The sequence below is a fragment of the Eurosta solidaginis genome, chromosome 1 (assembly GCF_040869045.1).
Source record: "Eurosta solidaginis isolate ZX-2024a chromosome 1, ASM4086904v1, whole genome shotgun sequence".
Lineage (NCBI taxonomy): Eukaryota > Metazoa > Arthropoda > Insecta > Diptera > Tephritidae > Eurosta > Eurosta solidaginis.
Window position 1 is genome coordinate 53,275,386 of NC_090319.1, and position 19,540 is coordinate 53,294,925.

Below are 19,540 nucleotides of genomic sequence, written 5' to 3' on the forward strand. Positions count from 1 at the left end.
TACCATACCAAAATATGTAAAAAGCACAGTTTCGTAAAATCTGTTGGTTAGGGTCTTTGTGAATTAAGCTAACGATATATATGTAGGTACAAATAATATAAATATCTAAATAAAAATCAGTGTAGCTAGATAATTCAGTGTTTAGTTAAAAAAGGGGAGCCTATGGGTCTATTAGCTGCAGCCCATTCATCACATCGCAAATATAAACAAAACGTCACCTGCTTCAAGTTATGACCAATTTAATAAATAAATTGTTTTATTGTAAACAAAGGTGCACATCTTGCCTACCGCACCACTTTGTTCTTGGCATAGCTACATACATATGTACATATGTATGTATGTACATTAGGGTTGTGCGTATTAATCAAATAAACGATTTTATGCATTTTCATCTTCTTCAAACGATAATAGGCCCAAGGTTAAAACTAAGATTAAGATTTTTCTATCAAAACCTAAAAAACTAAAATTTAATTATCTTTCAATCGACCTTAAAGTTAATTTTGAATACCTTTTTTTATACTCAACTTGCTTTACACGGATGATAACCACACCCACTTTTTATATATATAACATTTTGGAAAACACAAAAAATCTGATTATTTAGTAAATAATACACCTAGAATGCTGAAATTTGACATGTGGGCTGATATTGAGACTCTTGATAAAAATTTGAAAACAAAATTTAAAATGGGCGTGGCACCGCCCACTTGTGATAAAATCAATTTTACAAATATTATTAATCATAAAACAAAACTCGTTCAACCTATCGTAACAAAATTCGGCAGAGAGGTTGCCTTTACTATAAGGAATGCTTTGAAGAAAAATTAACGACATCGGTTAAAGACCACGCCCACTTTTATATAAAAGATTTTTAAAGGGGTCGTAGATGAAAATAATAAGCTATATCTTCGCGAAAAAGAGCTTTGTATCAATAGAATTTTATTTTCTAAATTGAATTATAACATAAAATTGGAAAACACTTAAATTTGAAAAAAATGGGTGTGCCACCGCCCATTTTTTGTCTAAGCAATTTCCAATGTTTCGGGAGCCATAACTCGAAGAAAAATTTACATATCGTAACAAAATTGGGTGCACATATTTTCCTTATAGCAGAAAATATTTCTAGTAAAAATGGACGAGATCGGTTAAAGACCACGACAACTTAAATATAAAATAAGTTTAAAAGGTTTAAAAGGGTCATAGACTAGAATAATAACCTATAACTTAGCAAAAATAGTTTTGTAAGAGGAAATGGGAGACATTTTTTTTAAACGGGCGGTGCCACGTGTTATGTAGAAAAGTAATTTATCTGAAATGAAATGTGCAATTGAAGCTCACGCTAAGTATATAATGTTCGGCTACACCCGAACTTAGACACCTTTACTTGTTTACTCTTAAAGTGAAGTGCTGACTTGACAATTTCAAATAATCCAACCCGTCACAAAAAAGTCGAAAGTTGTTATCCTAAATTTTGCAAGTTGTTCTTTTATTTCATATTTGTTGTACAATGTCAAATACTCGTTTTAAATATATCCATCAATATAGTTCTGACCTTTTTTAAGTTGTTTAGGAATTATTCAACAATGAAGTATGCCCCACCAGAAATCTCTAGCTGGTTTTATCAGAATGCTTCAACAAAAATGAAATATTGCCTACGCCTGTCCAACCCGTGACGATGGAACATTCCATATGTGATCCTGGTATTTATCTGGATCAATTTCGGATCCAAATGATGTCTCTGTTGATTCTGTTTTTTGTGGTCGATTTTTGACAGCTAACTGTTTTTACATGGAAAATGCACATGCATTAGGGTGTTCGATATTTACCAAATTTTTTCCACTCGACACCCTCATAAATTTCTGCTCTCAAGTCTGAAAGAAAATTATTAAACGATTTAAACTCCCTTGGTGTGACCAATTGGCGCCGGTTGACAGAGAGAAGGCGCGAATGGCGCGCCTTGTTGGAAGGCCATATCCGTTTAAACGGTTAAGCGCCAATTAAGTAAGTAAGTAAGTAAATTATTAAGACCATAAAATAACAAAAACTATAAGCCAATTCATGCGATCTCCTATTCGTCGTATGTGCTGTGTTTCAATCTAATTTTGTAATTGAAACCATGGTGACAACTAAAAACATAAAATTTTGCATGTTTGTTTCTTTAATAGTGTGTTCAATTTATACTTATTTTTTAAGAATTTATGAGCTTAACACCGGCTTATAATAATTGAATATTCAATTATTATGTCTTTCTAAGATAAACTGAAAAGAAAGAAACATTTACTGGCATATAGCGATGGTACCGTTTCGAAAACTGCCACGTAATCATCACCAGGCAATTTCGTAATTTTATCAAAGGTTTCACCGAGATTCGAACCGCGAATCACACGGTGAAACTGCAGTTGCCTTAACCACTAGGCTATCCAATTGCAATTAATACGATAATGCTGTGAATTGCCCATACATATATTATTTTTAAACAATGCAACAACCCCGATACACATGTTGAATTCCATGGAGTTAGCAAAATTTTCCTTGAAATTTCCTTGAAATTTCAGTTTACAAAAAAGTCTTTTAATAATTGATTTCGCTCTTTTAAAAGTTTTTGAAGTAATACTTAACCACAAGGCTATACGCAAGAATAAAACACATTTGTGAAAACTTTTTTGTGGTTTCTACTTTTTCTATACACAACCCAATTTTGACAAGTATGTTGACAACTAAAATTAAAAAAGAATATACAATTTTTGTGCGCGGCAGCTTCTAAAAATTTTTCATTGCAAAAAATATGCATTTTATATTTCATCTTCGCCGCTAATTAGATTTTTAAATCGAAAGGAAAGTACTTGTGTAAATGGTGTGTTCTCTGTGTGTGTTAAATCTAGCCTACAAAAGGTGAAAAATATTCTACTATTCTACGGATACTAGACTGAGAGAATCCCTAGAATAAAAAATACAAGAATAAAAAAAATGTGGAATTGAATTTTACATATAGCTCCTGACTTGAATAGAACTTTTAATATCACCCGTCGAATGATTGTTACTGAGGTCAAAATGCGCCCTTTGATAGCTATCCACACATTTTTGGGCGGGCGTGTTTTAATTACCAACCCCGGTTGTTCGATTTATAAGGACCACCCTAAAGTATACACGCCCATATAAGGTTTCGTCCATATATGTAATACTCCTATATTGCTAATAGAAAATGCTCGCAATGTGTTTTGAATTCGAAATCAAAACAAGACAGCCTATAAAATTGTTGTGATTGTAGCAGCATAAGTGTGACAAGAAAAAATTTAAATTTAGGTACATTCGATTATTGAATATATATATACTCTGATGGTTGGGAAGGTACCTAGCCTTTTGTAGAAATATAGTAGTATTACATATATGGTTTCGTCGAAAATACTGGCATATTTACCGCAGATATATGCTATTTTTTACTTCTCGAGATATGACGACTGCGTATTAAGATTTTCAAGAGCTGGATAGTTTTTTGTGTATAAAAAAAAATAGATTGAGCAAATTTGGAGACATCTTTTGGAATTTTAATACTTGTGTTGCACTACACTCGTCAAAGTTTTTTCTAGATGGAAACTTTGTGGATTTTAGCCGCCTCTTACGACAGGCATGCGTACGGCGGGAATGTTGCGACCCTCTTAACCCACTGGCGGCCGCCGTGGTGTTATGGTAACGTGCTCCGCCTGCCACACCGAGGACCCTGGGTCCAACTCCCGGGCAAAGAAACATCAAAATTTAGGAAAAAGTTTTTTCAATTAGTGATTTGCCAATCAATCCGAGTGAGTGTATTTCTGCCATGAAAAGGATCTTAGTGAAAACTCAGCTGTCTTGCAGATGCAGTTCGGAGTCGGCATTTGTAGGGAAAATAAAAAGGGGAACAACGCAAATTGGAACCCGGTTGAAATATTTTTTAATTTTTTTGGAACGGTCTAATACTTAAATAAACTATTTATCGATTATACCGAAATGCATTATATAAAATGGCAATAGCCCGTAGTGTGAAATAAAATAAAGACGTTCGTTTTCCGGTTTATTGTGAATAAAAATTAGTTAATACAAACAAATATTGTTTCAATAAAAGGATAAACATAAGTTCATTTGTGTAGTGAGTGCTGAAGAAACATTACTGCAATTATTCTCAAGTTCAGGTATGTACCTAATAGTGCTCGTATTTAGTTTGATGTCAAAGGTCATAGTGTAGAACTAACTAAGATATATAAACACTACTGTGCAATACAACGGCAGTAGCTTATGTTGACTTAGCCATATTACCACACAATTTCAAATTGCATCAAAATAGTGCAATGTGAAAAAGTTTGTCGTAGTTTTACAGTACGAGCCGGACCCGTGTGCATCTTGCGCAACCAATATAAAAGCCTCTTATCAAATATCAACAGAAATCAGCTGTTCTATCAATCAACTAAAACATACCACTTGCGCTGCCATCTGGCGTATGGCAGCAACTGCCGGTAGTGCAGCGCAAATATTCACAATAGTACCATAGTACAAATAGATTTCTTCATAGATGAATGGATTTGCAACTCTTTGTTTTGAGAGAGCGCTGTCAAAATGCACATTTTTTATAACATTTATCAATGATGCCACTCCAAACAAAAATGAATAGATCTGAATATGGGGTTTTTAACATACATTTCGGCGATTATAGTTTCAATCATTTAATAAAATGATAGTAGTAAAATATTTATTTCTTTAAACTTATTTTACAATAATACGGCTTTAGAGTAGAGTTAAATATAAATAAATCTAAGTAAAATTTACGTTTTGATTAAATTAATTAGTCAAATATTGTAACGCATTTAACTCGCAGTGAAAACCATATACTCTTTTGAAATTTCAGTAAATCGGACCTATGATATAATAGTTAACATCATTTAATGGATAGGGCTTATCCTACATGTCTGACGTTCCAGGTTCTGTGATCAAAATCGGACTTCATATTTACAAAACCTGTTTTTAGTGATAACTTTTGAATGGGAAATAATATTTACCCTTCGAACTAATAATATTTACACTAAAACTAGTATTTTTATCCTTTTTCCCATAATTTTTGAACGCTATTTTACAGTTGTAGGTCAAACTAAAGTTTACCGAAATTTTTTGCCCGTTTTTCGTTTTAGCTGGCACATTTTTTTTTTGGCACCCGCTTCAGCTGGCGCGAGGGATTTATCTGTAATTGTTGGCAGCACAAATTTGAGATAAATCCCTCGTGAGAGCGCAAAAAATGAGAGAGTTTCGTATCAAGTCATCTTTGGATTCCTTTGTGTGCTCACAATAGTTTATTTTTAACAAATTATTTTAATAAAATATAGCTAAACAAAAGCACTACGACCAAAATTCCCCAAAGCTCGCTAATAGCCCGAATCTCCATCTTTACAACCAAAACTTTATTTATAGATTTGAATTCCAAATAAGAGCGAAAAAGGGACCCGTACATAAAAATAACAATTAGAAATAATATTGTTACGAATTTACTTGCAAATCCTCTTATTTCCAATCCTCTGCTAAGTTCGAATCACTAACTCCAATATTGAATAATGGAAAAATGGCCTTTATTAAAGTACTTCACAATAACACTTATACTTTGCTACTCGCGGGCTTAATAACCAAACTGATTGATAACTCAAATTAAACTCTACTATTGGCCGCCAGATCGCGTGCTTAATCAATAACTGATTAATTGCTCAACTCAAACTGAATTACAGCGCCTCGACATCTGTCGCCTTTTATACTCTTTGTTTTCCTCGTTCGCATCTTCTAGACGCTTCCTGAATCTACTAGTCCAGTAGCTCTCAAACTTCTCAGCTGTAACTACAATTGCACAATTTTATAGTTTTTCTCATTGCATACTTATAGGAGTATCTCAGATATATGCATGTATTTGTGCATTGACTCTCTGCTGCTCGTACACGTACATGGTACATATACATATGTAGACGCAGTTATTGTTTCGTTAATGTAGATACATGATGATTGAATTATTGATGTGCATTCACGTCACTGCTTAGCATCGCTTAGAGCTGGCAGCACTCCTTAGTTTTGCTAATATTCGTAACACTGCCCTCCACCTAAGTCTGATCGTCCTGATCAGACAAATCTCTCGATCTAAACGCTGCTAGCAGCGCCAAATGTACCACCCTTCTACTCCGTGGTTTCTCAATGCTTTGTATGCGGTAGATGGTATCACTGATCTTCTTCACAACCTTGTACGGGCCTTCCCACCTGCACCGAAATTTGGATGGAACACCTTTCCGCCGGTGAGGGTTGTATAACAGTACCAAATCTCCCGCCAAGAAACTTTTCGAATTATTGTTCTCATGGTACCTGTGTTTCATCGTACCACACAATACCCTGGTTCGTTCCTTCAAACTCTGTTGTTTGGCCGATGAACTACTTCGTAGAGCTTGCGCTGGACGGATTTGATTTGCATAATCAGTATCGTTCCCACGTTTCCCCACAGTAGTGTGCTCTGGCTTGAAACTACCATCGCATTCTTTCTCGGAAATTCGCTGCTTCGTTTTCCTGCGTCTTTTAGGTTTTTTCAATGCCAGTGTTTCTCTCGCAGGTACTTTTGATTTTGATTTATTTGGCCCATTCGATCTATCAACCTTTGCCTTTGACTTTCGTGGTCTTTGTCGAGTCTTTTCCACCAGTACCCGATTACTGCTGAACCCTTTTTCCAAACTAAAGTTAAATGGTATGTCCTGGTTCTTATAGCGCATAATTTTTCTCCGCATATCGATCCTGATGCCATGGTCAACCAGAAGTCCACTCCCAATATGACTTCATCAACGATCTCCGCCACAACGAATTTGTGTAGAACCATGACTTCCAATTAATACCTCACATACCACTTCGCCTTGGACTTGATTATACTCGCCTGTGACCGTACGCAACCTTGTTCCAGGTAATGGCTTTACTCTCCTGTAGACCATATCAGATCGAATCAAGGAGTGAGATGCCCCCGTATCTACAGTCAGTACACGCTCTTTACCATCCACATTCCCTCTGATGGTAAGACTGCTTGATTTCCTTCCAATCTGCGACACAGTATCACAGGACATTCAGTAGCCGGGGAAACTTTTCGTTCTTTACATCCGACACGCTCTTGCTCATCTCCGCCAGCTTTGCGTTTACGGCCACCCACATTGTTGGAACTATTAGGACCAAGATCGCAATGACGTGCAATGTGACCTGGGTTGCCGCACTTGAAACATTTAATAACTCCGGCATTTTTCTGTTGTGATCCCTTCAGTGCTTCCAAAATTGTGTCTACCCTCTCTGGCCTTTCTACTTCCACACGGCGTGCTTTGAAAACTGGCTTACACAGCAGCGACGCTGTTTCCTGAATCAGAGCATGCGATACCGTTTCAGCAAATGTTAGTTTTGGATTCGCATATGTAGCCCGCTTCGTTTCCACATCTCGTATGCCATTTACAAAACTCTGGATTTTTACCCTTTCAGTGTATTCCACGGGTGCGTCCGCATTTGCAAGATGAGCCAATCTTTCAATATCTGAAGCAAACTCCTGCAATGTCTCGTTTGCTTTTTGGTAGCGGTTTTGCAACTCAATTTGGAATATCTGTTTTCTATGCTCGCTTCCATAACGTCTCTCTACAGCGGCCATGAATGCTTCATAGTTGTTCCGCTCTCCTTCGGGAATCGTCTGTAGGATTTCGGCTGCTGGCCCTTTCAATGCCACGAACAGAGCTGCAACTTTATCTTCAGCATTCCAGTTGTTAGCTGCCGACGTCTTCTCAAATTGTAGCTTAAAGACCTGGAAAGGAACAGAACCGTCAAAGGATGGTGTTTTTACCTTTGGATTGCTTGCTGAAACAGCTGGGCGGTTTAATTGCAACTCTTGTATACGACCTCTCAAAGCATCCACCTCGGCTTCGATTTTTTCCTCAAACTGAGTTATTTTCTCGTCCATACGTGCTTCGAGTTTTGATGATATACGTGCCTCTTGCGCTTCGAGTTGTACTGTTATGCGTGCCTCTTGTTCTTTCAGTTGTGTCTCCATCTTTGATGTAATCTGTGTCGACATTTCTGCCATACGCGTTTCTTGTGCTTCAATCTTCGATGTAATCTGTGTCGACATTTCTGACATACGTGTTTCTTGTGCTTCAAGTTGGGATGATATACATATATGTCTTCTGCTCTTCCAGTTGTGATGACATTTGTGACGACATTGATGTTACTGTCGATGTTTGAGCAGCTATTGCAGCCAATATCATGTTCAAGTCTGTGCTCGTAACTGTCTGCAATGTTTCATTTTTCTCTTCAATTTTTGTTGTTGTCTCGTCCCCATCAGGATAAAAGACATACTCGTCCACATCAATTCCTTGCGACTCCATTACCTCTCGTAGCCGTGCTTGAAGTTCGATCTTATTGCCGGTTGTATTTAATCCACGGTTCTCCAACTCCTTTTTCAGTTGCTGGATCTTCAATTCACTGAACTTTGCCATGTCCAAGTTGTATTCCCAATCTTCGGAATTTATTCAACAATTCCTCTTCTGACACCAATTGTTACGAATTTACTTGCAAATCCTCTTATTTGCAATCCTCTGCTAAGTTCGAATCACTAAACTGTTGAATAAATAACTCCAATATTGAATAATGGAAAAATGGCCTTTATTAAAGTACTTCACAATAACACTTATACTTTGCTACTCGCTGGCTTAATAATCAAACTGATTGATAACTCAAAATAAACTCTACTATTGGCCGCCAGATCGCGTGCTTAATCAATAACTGATTGATTGCTCAACTCAAACTGAATTACAGCGCCTCTACATCTGTCGCCTTTTATACTCTTTGGTTTCCTCGTTCGCATCTTCTAGACGCTTCCAGAATCTACTAGTCCAGTAGCTCTCAAGCTTCTCAGCTGTAACTACAATTGCACAATTTTATAGTTTTTCTCATTGCATACTTATAGGAGTATCTCAGATATATGCATGTATTTGTGCATTGACTCTCTGCTGCTCGTACACGTACATGGTACATATATGTAGACGCAGTTATTGTTTCGTTTATGTAGATACATGATGATTGAATTATTGATGTGCATTCACGTCACTGCTTAGCATTGCTTAGAGCTGGCAGCACTCCTTAGTTTTGCTAATATTCGTAACAAAATATATGACCCGTCCTATGCAAAGGTGACTTATGACTCAAAAAAGAAATTGCGAAAAAACAGCTGTTGAAGACAAACAATTCATTTCTTCTTTCATTTGTGCTCTTCTTTTTTTTGAGTCATAAGCCACCTTTCATAGGCCGGGTCACATATATGATTAAAATTTTTGGTGTAATATCAAAACTAATAATAACTTATTCAGGAGAGCGGTTCCGGGGTCGGGAAATTTTTTCTCCTTGATATTATTGTGAAGTGTGAAAAATAGTTTAAGAAGCCTTTTCCTTAAAGTTTAAGGATAATTATTTCATTTGGCAGTTGGCTCAACTCGCCGTTTAGAGAACAAATATTTGATCACTCAACTGACGGAGACATATTTGCAACGTATCAACAAAAAGAGTGTTCGCTGAAAGCGCCCAATGCCAGTGACTGAAAAAACTGTCACAGTGTTAGTGGGTGAACTCCTTCGAAAAGGCTCGACCAATTCTCATAAAATTTTGTGAGCATATTGAGTAGGTCTAAGAATCGGATCTTATCCATTTCCATACCCCATATATGGTAAGGGTAGTCCACCCCTTAATTTTTCTTAGACACAATTTTTTGTTTTTGTTTGAAACAGCTACAATATATACAACCCTTATGGAGGGTGAGAGTAGAAATGGAGTTGGGGAGGGACTGACACCGAACGCGGGACTAGGACTGAGAATAAGGGATCCATAAGAACAAAAAGAAACAGAGATAAAAAAAAAACGAGGGAAAGGTGAAAGAGATAGAGTTAGACGAAGATAGAGTGATAGGAATAGATGGAGCGGGGAAGGGAGAAGGAGAGGGAGCTAGAAAGAAAAGAAGGTATGGAAAAGGCGGAGAGGTAGAAGAGAGAGAGAGGAGTGAATAAAGTGATAAAGAAAAGGGGGAGAGAGATGGAAAGAGAGTTAAAGGTAATAATTTACGAAAAGTTGTGCAGATAGACAAAAGCAGAACAATTTCTGCTGGATCTGCTAGTATTTATTTTGATAAGCTTTTTGGCTGTGAATACACTAGTTACAGTATTAAACTGTAATTTATTCTGAAAATACGTTTCATTATTTTCTTATATAGATTTAACGCTCTTACAAAATTAGTACAGTAGTCGCTCACAAATTAGAACATTTAGTAATTAGAATGTCCAGAAATTAGAATCAACTTTTTCAATACATTACACGATCTGAAATTAGAACCGAAAATTCTAATTTCTGAGCGTATTTTGCTTTCTGTTGCAAAATAGATATAAAAAGGGGAATCCCCAATTTGTTCCTGTTACGCTCGGTAGTCGTTGGATTTTCTTCACGGTTCTGTACAGTTTTTGTGTGAAATTTGATCGCGTGCACGAGTTTTTGTTTTTTTAAAAGTAAAAGTAATTCACTGAAATACCAAATAAACGTAAGAAAAATACTTTGTCCTTGCAAAGCAAAGTTCAGATCTTGGAAAAACTTGAAAAAGGTGTTCAAGGGAAGCGGTTAGCCCTAGAACTTGACGTGGCGCCATCTGCAATCAGCTATATAAACTCGAATAAACCATTAATTTCAAACGTTGTTTCTAATACCTATCATGAGGCTAACAAAAAATCATTGCACATCGCTGAATAATAGTTATGAAGTTTTTGTTTAATTTTTGGCTTTTTTAATGTGTTTCTGTCGATTTTTTTTGTATTTTTAATGAAAAAATATATTTATTGTAATTGGAGTTTTTGTTTTTTGTATCTTTTTTTGATTTGGCGTATGATATGTATTGTACTGGATTGTTACCTTATGTTTTTTCGTTTTTATGAACAAAATTGAATAAGACACAATTTCATTGTAGTTTTTTTAATGCAAATTGACTAAGTTTTTAAGGTTTTATACAAATAAAAAAAAAGCAGGACTTAGAATTTTTCAGAAATTAGAATCACCCTAAAAACAAAGTGGTTCTAATTTGTGAGCTTCTACTGTATTATGAAAACGAACATTGATCTTGAGAAATGGTTACTTTTTGATAAACGAAAAACATTTGCATTTCCTGAGAATTTTTTTGTATGGGTTTGTTTTTTGTGTGTTCACTTCAAGGGTATTTAAATCGTTTGCCAACTGGTCCTTCCAGCGGAGTGGGGCCGCTTTCTTCCCTTGCTGCCATAGGTGGGTTCCAATAAGAAAACTTTTTTGGCCGGCGTATCATATTTCATTCGAATAACATGACCTAGCCATCGTAGTCGCTGACGTCTGCATAAAGCATGTACACCACATGATTAAATCTTCTTCGGTACTCGTCGTCGCCGACGCGTAGAGGACCATAAGTAAGTCTTTCGTAGAACTTTTCTCGCGGACACCTCCAGAGCCGCCTCTTTTGGCGAGAGAGGGACTTACTTTTCAATGGCCTACTCAGTTTAAATAAGCATTTATTGGCAAGAGTTATTCTTCGCGGGATATATAGACTGACCTTATTGTTTGTGGTAATGCTGGCTCCCAAATAAACGAAGTCCTTTACTAATATGGCTGCCAAAAGGGACGTGGTTGCCAAGGTGCAAATGCGCTAACACTTTGCTTGATTACAGCAGGTATTTCGTTTTGTTCACCCACAAACCCATCTTTTCCGCTTCTTTTTCCAGTTTGTAGTAAGCAGAACTTAAGGCGCAGGCGTTCAAGCCGATAATATTAATGTCATAGAATATTGTTCTAAAGCGGTTTAGTTTCTGCAGTTTATATTTTTTCCCCGAGCATTAAATTAGGAGATCGCACGGTTTGTTTAGTTTCAATTCTGACTGAGGTGATGATGTTTCTTAACGTAATTTTGCACAGCTGCATAAGTTTTGTATGAAAACCAAATTCAGATATAGCAGCGTATAGGTAGGCAGCTCCTTTTCGCGCTTTCGAAGGCGGTTTTAAAATCGACGAAGAGGTGATGTGTATCAATTCTTTTTTTCCCAGTTTTTTCCAAGATTTTAGGGCGTAGTGAAACTCTTGTCGATGGCAGATTTACTACATAAGGTCTAATCATCCAATTTACGATGTGCTTCAATCTTTCGCACAATGCGATTGACAGGACCTTATATGCGATAGAAAAATGGCTGATTTCCCGATAGTTTGTGCAGTTTGCAGGATCTGCCCACATTCCCGTCGTCTGGCGTGTAATTACTAACCTGGGCTTTTGGTCTTGCTGCCGAGCGGGGTCGATAAGTCTCGCATCTCCAGAGAAATTTAATATTAAGTTGTTAAGTAGTAATTTAAAAAACAATTATATAAAGTTCATTGTAATACAAGACATTGCAATTTTTCTGCTCACTGGTGTATGCGTAGTATGAACTAGAAAGATTTATATCACAGTTTTTTTTTTCAGCTTAACGTAAAATAAATGGACCCTGACGTAAGTAGATTGTTTTTAATATATAGGCCCTATTTGCGGCCTGACACCACCATGCAACTACAAAACAACAAGTAAGGAGTTCTTAGCTCGGGTTAATCGTGCTTTATATACTTTGGTGTAAGCTTCTATCGTACAAGTCATTTGGTTTTAGTTATTTGACACCAAGTGGGCGTTGATATTAACTTTTTTTACTTAGCTGAGCAGAGCTCACAGAGTATATTAATTTTGTTCGCGTAACGGTCCCCATAACGGCTTAAACTAATCGAGATAGATATAGACTTCTATATATCAAAATGATCTGGGCGAAAAGAAGAAATTCATTTAGCCATGTCTGTCCGTCTGTCCATTAACACGATAACTTGAGTAAATTTTGAGGTATCTTAATGAAATTTGGTATGTAAGTTCCTGGGCACTCATCTCAGATCGCTATTTAAAATGAACGAAATCGGACGCAAAATATAACTTTAGAAAAAACTTTGTAAAATGGGTGAGACACCTACCATATTAAACAGAAGAAAATGAAAAAGTTCTGCAGGGCGAAATCAAAAGCCATTGGAATCATGGCAGGAATACTGTTCGTGGTATTACATTTATAAATAAGTTAGCGGTACCCGACAGATGATGTTCTGGGTCACCCTGGTCCACCTTTATGGCGATATCTCGAAAAGGCGTCCACCTATAGAACTATGGCCCACTCCCTTTTAAAATACTCATTAATACCTTCCATTTGGTACCCATGTCATACAAACACATTCCAGGGTTACCCTAGGTTCATTTTTCTACATGGCGATTTTCCCTTATTTTGTTTCCAAAACTCTCAGCTGAGTATGTAATGTTCGGTTACATCCGAACTTAGCCTTCCTTACTTGTTAGTATTGCCAAGTTTGTAGTTATGAATAAGAAAAAATGGATGCTAATAAAGCCAAACAATGCTAAAAGAGGAAGTACATATGGTTAGCGGCCTCATAGTCCCCAACGCAATAGGGGCTTAGAATATACCCGCGGAAAGTATGCCTGTCGTAAGAGGCGACTAAAATACCTAAATAATTCAAGGCGTTGTGTAGCGCAACCATTTCAATGGGTTGCTAGCGCAATTTATAGCTTCTTCAACCCAATTGTCAACCACACGTACCGTTGGCGAATCGTGTTTCTTTAGCAGCCGAGGCTATAGAAATCCCAAGCTCCTCATGGAACTAGGGGGGGTGGGGTGGCCTAGAAGGATCGATGAGGTCATATGAAATCGTTCCCAATATGGTCGGGCTTGTAATTTAATTATGCTTGTTACCGGAACGTACCGGGCCTGCATCCCGCAAAGGTCCCAAAACCTTCGGGGTGTGTCTTTATCGCTACAACAACTAAAACAACCGGTCTCACAGTTTGGACAGTTCATAGTCCAGTTTTCAGGGAAAAAACACATATGCGAACTTATAGGTTAAGCTGTTGCGAATTTATTGTAGATTAATGAATATGTAAACGTTCTTAACAAATTTTTGGTAATTTAATATATGCGCATATTTTTAAAAAGATTTTGTATAGGTACAAAATAAAAAAAAAAGAAATTACTTAATTACATGCGTCTACAGTTGCGGAAAATGCAATAGCACCGCGAAAATTTTATCATTTAATTACTTAGGTCTGTTTAAATCAAAAAATAAAGTTTATAAAGTCCATAAAACTAGCCAAATCTGGTAAACATATTTTATTCTGAGCTAAGTTAGGTTAGGTGGAACTGGCCGGTCAATATAGACCTCACGTACCTTATTTTGTTTTGTTGATTTTCCGACAGGGTGGATAAATGATATATATTCAAACGATTTTCCGTCATCCCTTTTCCAAAATAATGTTTCTTCCTTGACTACTGTGGCCAATCTCATAGGATAAATTATATTAAATTGATAAAATTAATAATTTCTTAAAATATGACATTCAAAATTTCTCGTTTTTTCACGACGCAGAGAAGCGGTACGCGTATGCACAGTTCTTATTGTTATATGTAATATGGGTGGCAAGAAATTCGACTAACTATACCTCTCAGACGTTTCAGCGGAAAATTTCATTGCAATCAGGGAAAAGAGAATGGTCGACATAAGTTTGCAGCTCAATACTGTGAAAAGTGCTGAAATTCAACGGAATCGAGAAATCTTTCGTTCTATCGTCGGGACAATAAATAGCTTTAAGAGGGCATCGTGATTCTGGCCCTATATCCCTCGAGATTCCTCCCCATAATGATGGTAACTTCAGATCTTTATTAAGATTTCGGATGAATTCTGGTGACCAAACATTGAAGCAACATTACCTTCAAACTGCCACATTGAAAAATCTCGTCACATCTAACACGAGGGCACAGATTCAGAATGAACTCATCGTTGAAAACTAATTGTTGATAATATTGTTGCAAAAATTCACGCAAGCGAATGCTGTACTATACTCGCAGATGGGACAACCGACATTAGTGGCGTGGAACAATACTCGCTTTGTTTCCGTTATACTGAAAAAACTGCAGATGGTATAATTTTGAGAGAAGATTTTCTACAGTTCATCCCGATCGAAGATTGCACTGGTAGAGGACTTGCTTCGTCATTGATAAACATTTCAAAGAAGCCGAAGATCAACCTGGAGTTTTTGGTTTCTCAAGGATACGACGGTGCAGCTGCAATGAGTGGAGAACGGAAAGGTTTTGCTGCTGCAGTGAGAGGAGAAGTATCCGTCTGCACTTTATGTACATTGCGCAAGACATTCCTTGAATTTGGCGGTTGGTGAAGCGTGCTCCATTTCTCTCATAAGAAACTGTCTTGGGTCCATAAAGCAGATAATTTCTTTCTTCAGACCTTCAGCAAAACGAGAAGCTATTCTCAAGGATTCCGTTGAAACTTTGAATTGTCCAACAAAGAAAGAACGTTTGAAGCGATTGTGTGAAGCAAGATGGACGGAAAGACTAGATGCTGTGATCTGCTTCAAAGAAATGTTTGCTCCCATTTATTTCAGTTTAGAAAAAATTCATGACTGTGGAAACGCTGAAAGTTCTAGAAATGCTTTCAGTTATCTACACACTTTGGGGACTGGAGGATTCATTGTGGCAATGCTTGTTATTAACGAAATTTTTTCTTTGGCTCAACCATTAACCTACTACCTTCAAGGGAAAAATGTTGATCTTTCTGCAGCAGTTTCAGCGGCTGATGATATGGCTATTTTGTTGAAAGAAATGAGGGAAAAGGCTAGGTTAAAGTTCAAAGAAATGTTTCTTGATGCTAAAGAAATAGCTGAATCTATCGGAGAGAAGATTGGAATTCCTAGGATTGTTGGTCGTCAAAAAAACCGAGAAAACTACGGAAACAACTCAGCAGAAGAATATTTTCGCAAATCAATATTCAATCCTTTCATCCATCACTTCACAGATTCATTAAGCATAAAAACACGTTGTCCATTATTGAAAATGTCATTCCCGATAAATTGTTCAGAAAAGTAGGTGAAAGCGTTTCTGAAACTGTCGAAATAATAATGGATCAGTGGCCAGTACTTACTGGAACAGCGGCATTTATGGTGAAAAATGAAGTCCTACTATGGAGACAACGTTGGGTTGGAGCAGAAGATCGCCCAAAGACATTCATCGACGCATTGAATCTTTGTAATGAAGAAATTTTTCCACACGTTTTCAAGTTTTTGAAGATTGGAGCCACGTTAGCTGTAACCATTGCCAGCAGTGAACGAAGTTTTTCAACTTTGAGGCGTGTGAAAAATTGGATAAGGAATTCAACCGGAGAAGATAGGCTGAATGGACTTGCCCTATTAAGTATCAATAGAAATATTGATATCACAGTGGAAGAAGTCATTTACCGATTCGCTCAAAAGCAGAGGAAAACCAATTTGTAATTTTGCTTTTTTCTATTAATTATTACAACAAGATTTTCAATAAATGGATCACTGAATGAATACAATACTATTTCCTCCCAATAACATTATTCCATACAATAAGTACATATCATCACTTAACAAAATTATCATCACTTAACAAAATTTGATTTTTTTTGTTTTGTGTTTATTTGTTGTTGTGTGTTTGTCTGTTGTACCTGTGTGATAACTTTGTTTCTTGTAAACAAGTTTTAAAGGCTCAAATATTGTGTCAGAAATTGTGTTTATCTGTGTGTTTATTATTCTAACGTCGAATGTTTTCTGTTTGTTTGATTTCTTGTTTTCGAGTACGTTAAGACGCCAGCCTTTTGCTTGTAGAGGACCGTGACTGTTTTATTGATGTTTGCTGGGGAACATTCATTTTCGACCATGTGGTTCGCGAAGTGAGACTCTGGTATAATGTTTGGATTGCGTGTTTTTTTTTGTTGTAATCTTTAATGTGTTCTCTGAACCTGTTGTTGTTGTTGTTGTTGTTGCGATAAGGTTGCTCCACGAAGGCTTTGGGGAGTGTTATCGATGTAATGGTTCTTTGCCGGATACAGATCCGGTACGCTCCGGTACCACAGCACCATTAAGGTGCTAGCCCGACCATTTCGGGAACGATTTATGTGGGCACATTAAACCTTCAGGCCATTCCCTCCCTCCCCACCCCCAAGTTCCATGAGGAGTTTGGGGTCGCCAGAGCCTCGTCTGTTAGTGAAATAGGATTCGCCGCGGATAGGTGAGGTTGACAATTGGGTTTGGAGAAGCTGTATATAGCGCTGGCAACCTGAAGGGTTGCGCTACACAGCCCCTTGTATCTGGTATTTCAGTCGCCTCTTACGACAGGCATACCTACCGCGGGAATATTCTGACCCACTAACCCGTTGAACCTCGTTCTTATTTGCATTGCTGTTTGTCCTATGTAACTGTGTTGGCATCCGCTGGTAAGCTTGTATACTAAGCGGATCCTCAGAGTTAGTGTTAGTTCTTAGTTTTCGCCCTAGATTGTTCGATTTTTTGAACGCTGTGTCAATGTTTAATTTTTTTTTAAAATTTGCCCATTTATATGTTGATTTTTCGGTATATGTCATAGTCGTCCAGGTGTTATTATTTTCCGTTTCATTATTTCTTTTTGGTTCTCCATGCGTCCTCCTGAGCTTATTTATCTACTAGTGCTTTTTTATATCCGTTGTTTGCAGCAATGTAATGTTAACATCACAAGGCTGTTAGTAAATAATCACGCAACAACAAAAACATGAAGCGGCCATTCTTATATACATGTCCTAGCAACACTTATGTAGAAGGCGACGAAGAGATATCTCACACACACACACATGTAGTCATCAGCCGAAGTAGTTACTCACATATACCTAAGCATATGGCTATAAACTACAAATATACATGTATATATCTGGTAACCAAGCATGAGCTGTAAGAATTCTAAAAGGTGAAGCGTCTAGACCTTTGGAGAAATATGCGGATGAGGCAACAGAGAGTATAAAAGCAGCGCAAGCTGAGTAATAAAGAATCAGTTTGATTTTAACACGCAATTACTTGTGTTTTTTATTTTTTTAGTTGTGAAGTAAAAGTGTCATTGTGAAGTACTCTCAAAGTAGTCTAATAAAGACCATTTTGCATTACTGAATATTGCACTGATTTATTCAACTCTTTAGCGATGCGAACGTTAGCAGCAGGTTTCAAATAAGCGGTATTTCCCAAAATTCATTACAATTGGTGTCAGAAGAGGAATTGTTGAATAAATTCCAGAGTTGCAGATCACAACAAGGAGTTGGAGAGCCGTGGATTGAATACTCAGGCTCGACTAAGGGAAGCTATGGAATTGGAAGGAATCGACGTTGATGAACACACTTTTCATCCTGATGAGGAAGAGGCAACAAAAAAAATGGAAGAGAAAAACGAAACATCGCAGAAAGTTACCAGCACAGACTTGAGCATGATATTGGCTGCAATATCTGCACAAACATCGACAGTAACATCCAAGATGGAAACTCAAGTGGAAGAACAGAAGACATATATGGCATCTCAACTGGAAGAACAGAAAACATATGTATATGGCATCACAACTGGAAGAACAGAAGACATACATATATGACATCTCAGTTGGCTGAGCATATCCTTGAAGCTGGAGGCACAGGATACAAAAATTTGACAACTAGAGGACAAAATCGTTATACTATTCGTTACATTATATATTACTTCAAGCTCTCTCATATGGTTCTTGTGTGAGAGGTGCTCTTTCAAGTCTGTTTACCAAATGCCTTAATGCTGCATTTTTATGCTGTTGGGGGTGATTTGAGGTATTATGTATTATTGTGTCGGTGGTCGTTGGCTTTATATGTATGTCGTAGTTAAATCTTTTGGCAACTTTACCAATATTTATCATGACGTCTAGATAGTTGATTCCTCCGTCTTTTTCGGTTTCCATTGTGAATTTTATATTCCCGTGCTGCTTGTTGAGGTACTTAAGTACAAGCTCTGCATTATTAGCAGTTAAAACGCATATTATGTCATCCACGTATCAGGCATAAAATGACACGCCTAATTTGGACTTCAGCTCCTGTATGTACTTTTCTTCCAGGTTTTGCATGAACACTTCCACAAGAATGTCCGATGTGGGCCTCCCCAATCCAAGACCGTTTGTTTGTCTATATATTTTATTGTTTAATTGAAAATAGTTTTGACGTAAAGTGGTTCTTAGCGTATTTGCAAGGCGAATTCAGTACCAGGTGTTGTTATCCCAACAGCTGATTGCTTCTTCTTGACTATTTCCCATACAACGCCTTGAAATCAATGAAAATTTTTCTTTTGGCTTGACGTTCTTCTGCACGGATAGTTGGTTGAGTTCGCTTTGCCCCCACCTGGTATCGGTTCGCCTTGGCGTATTTGTGATTTGCACATTTTTCATTCTGTTTTTTGTATTATGAACTATTGTTCAAAGTCTCCGATAGTGGTATTGATTATATTATGAAAAAAACACGTGTGATATCTTATCCGTCAACTGCTTCACATTAGGGCTCTTAAAAATATTCGAATAATCCGATTAATCGAGTATTCGATTTTTGTACGTTTATTAATCGAATTTCG

The 19,540-nt window shown here is 37.2% G+C and overlaps 1 protein-coding gene across 6 annotated transcripts in view; it reads left to right on the top strand.

Annotated features, from left to right (window-relative positions):
* Nucleotides 1-19,540, top strand: part of Gnpat (dihydroxyacetone phosphate acyltransferase) — a 66,177-nt gene that overhangs the window by 29,681 nt on the left and 16,956 nt on the right. Inside the window, exon 1 of one of the 6 annotated variants that reach the window (XM_067790003.1) lies at nucleotides 4,125-4,166. The exons of the other annotated variants lie outside the window; for them this stretch is intronic. The gene's annotated coding sequence lies outside the window, so the exon portion shown is untranslated. Of the gene's footprint in view, nucleotides 1-4,124; nucleotides 4,167-19,540 lie in introns of those variants that run through there. 6 annotated transcript variants of the gene reach the window in all.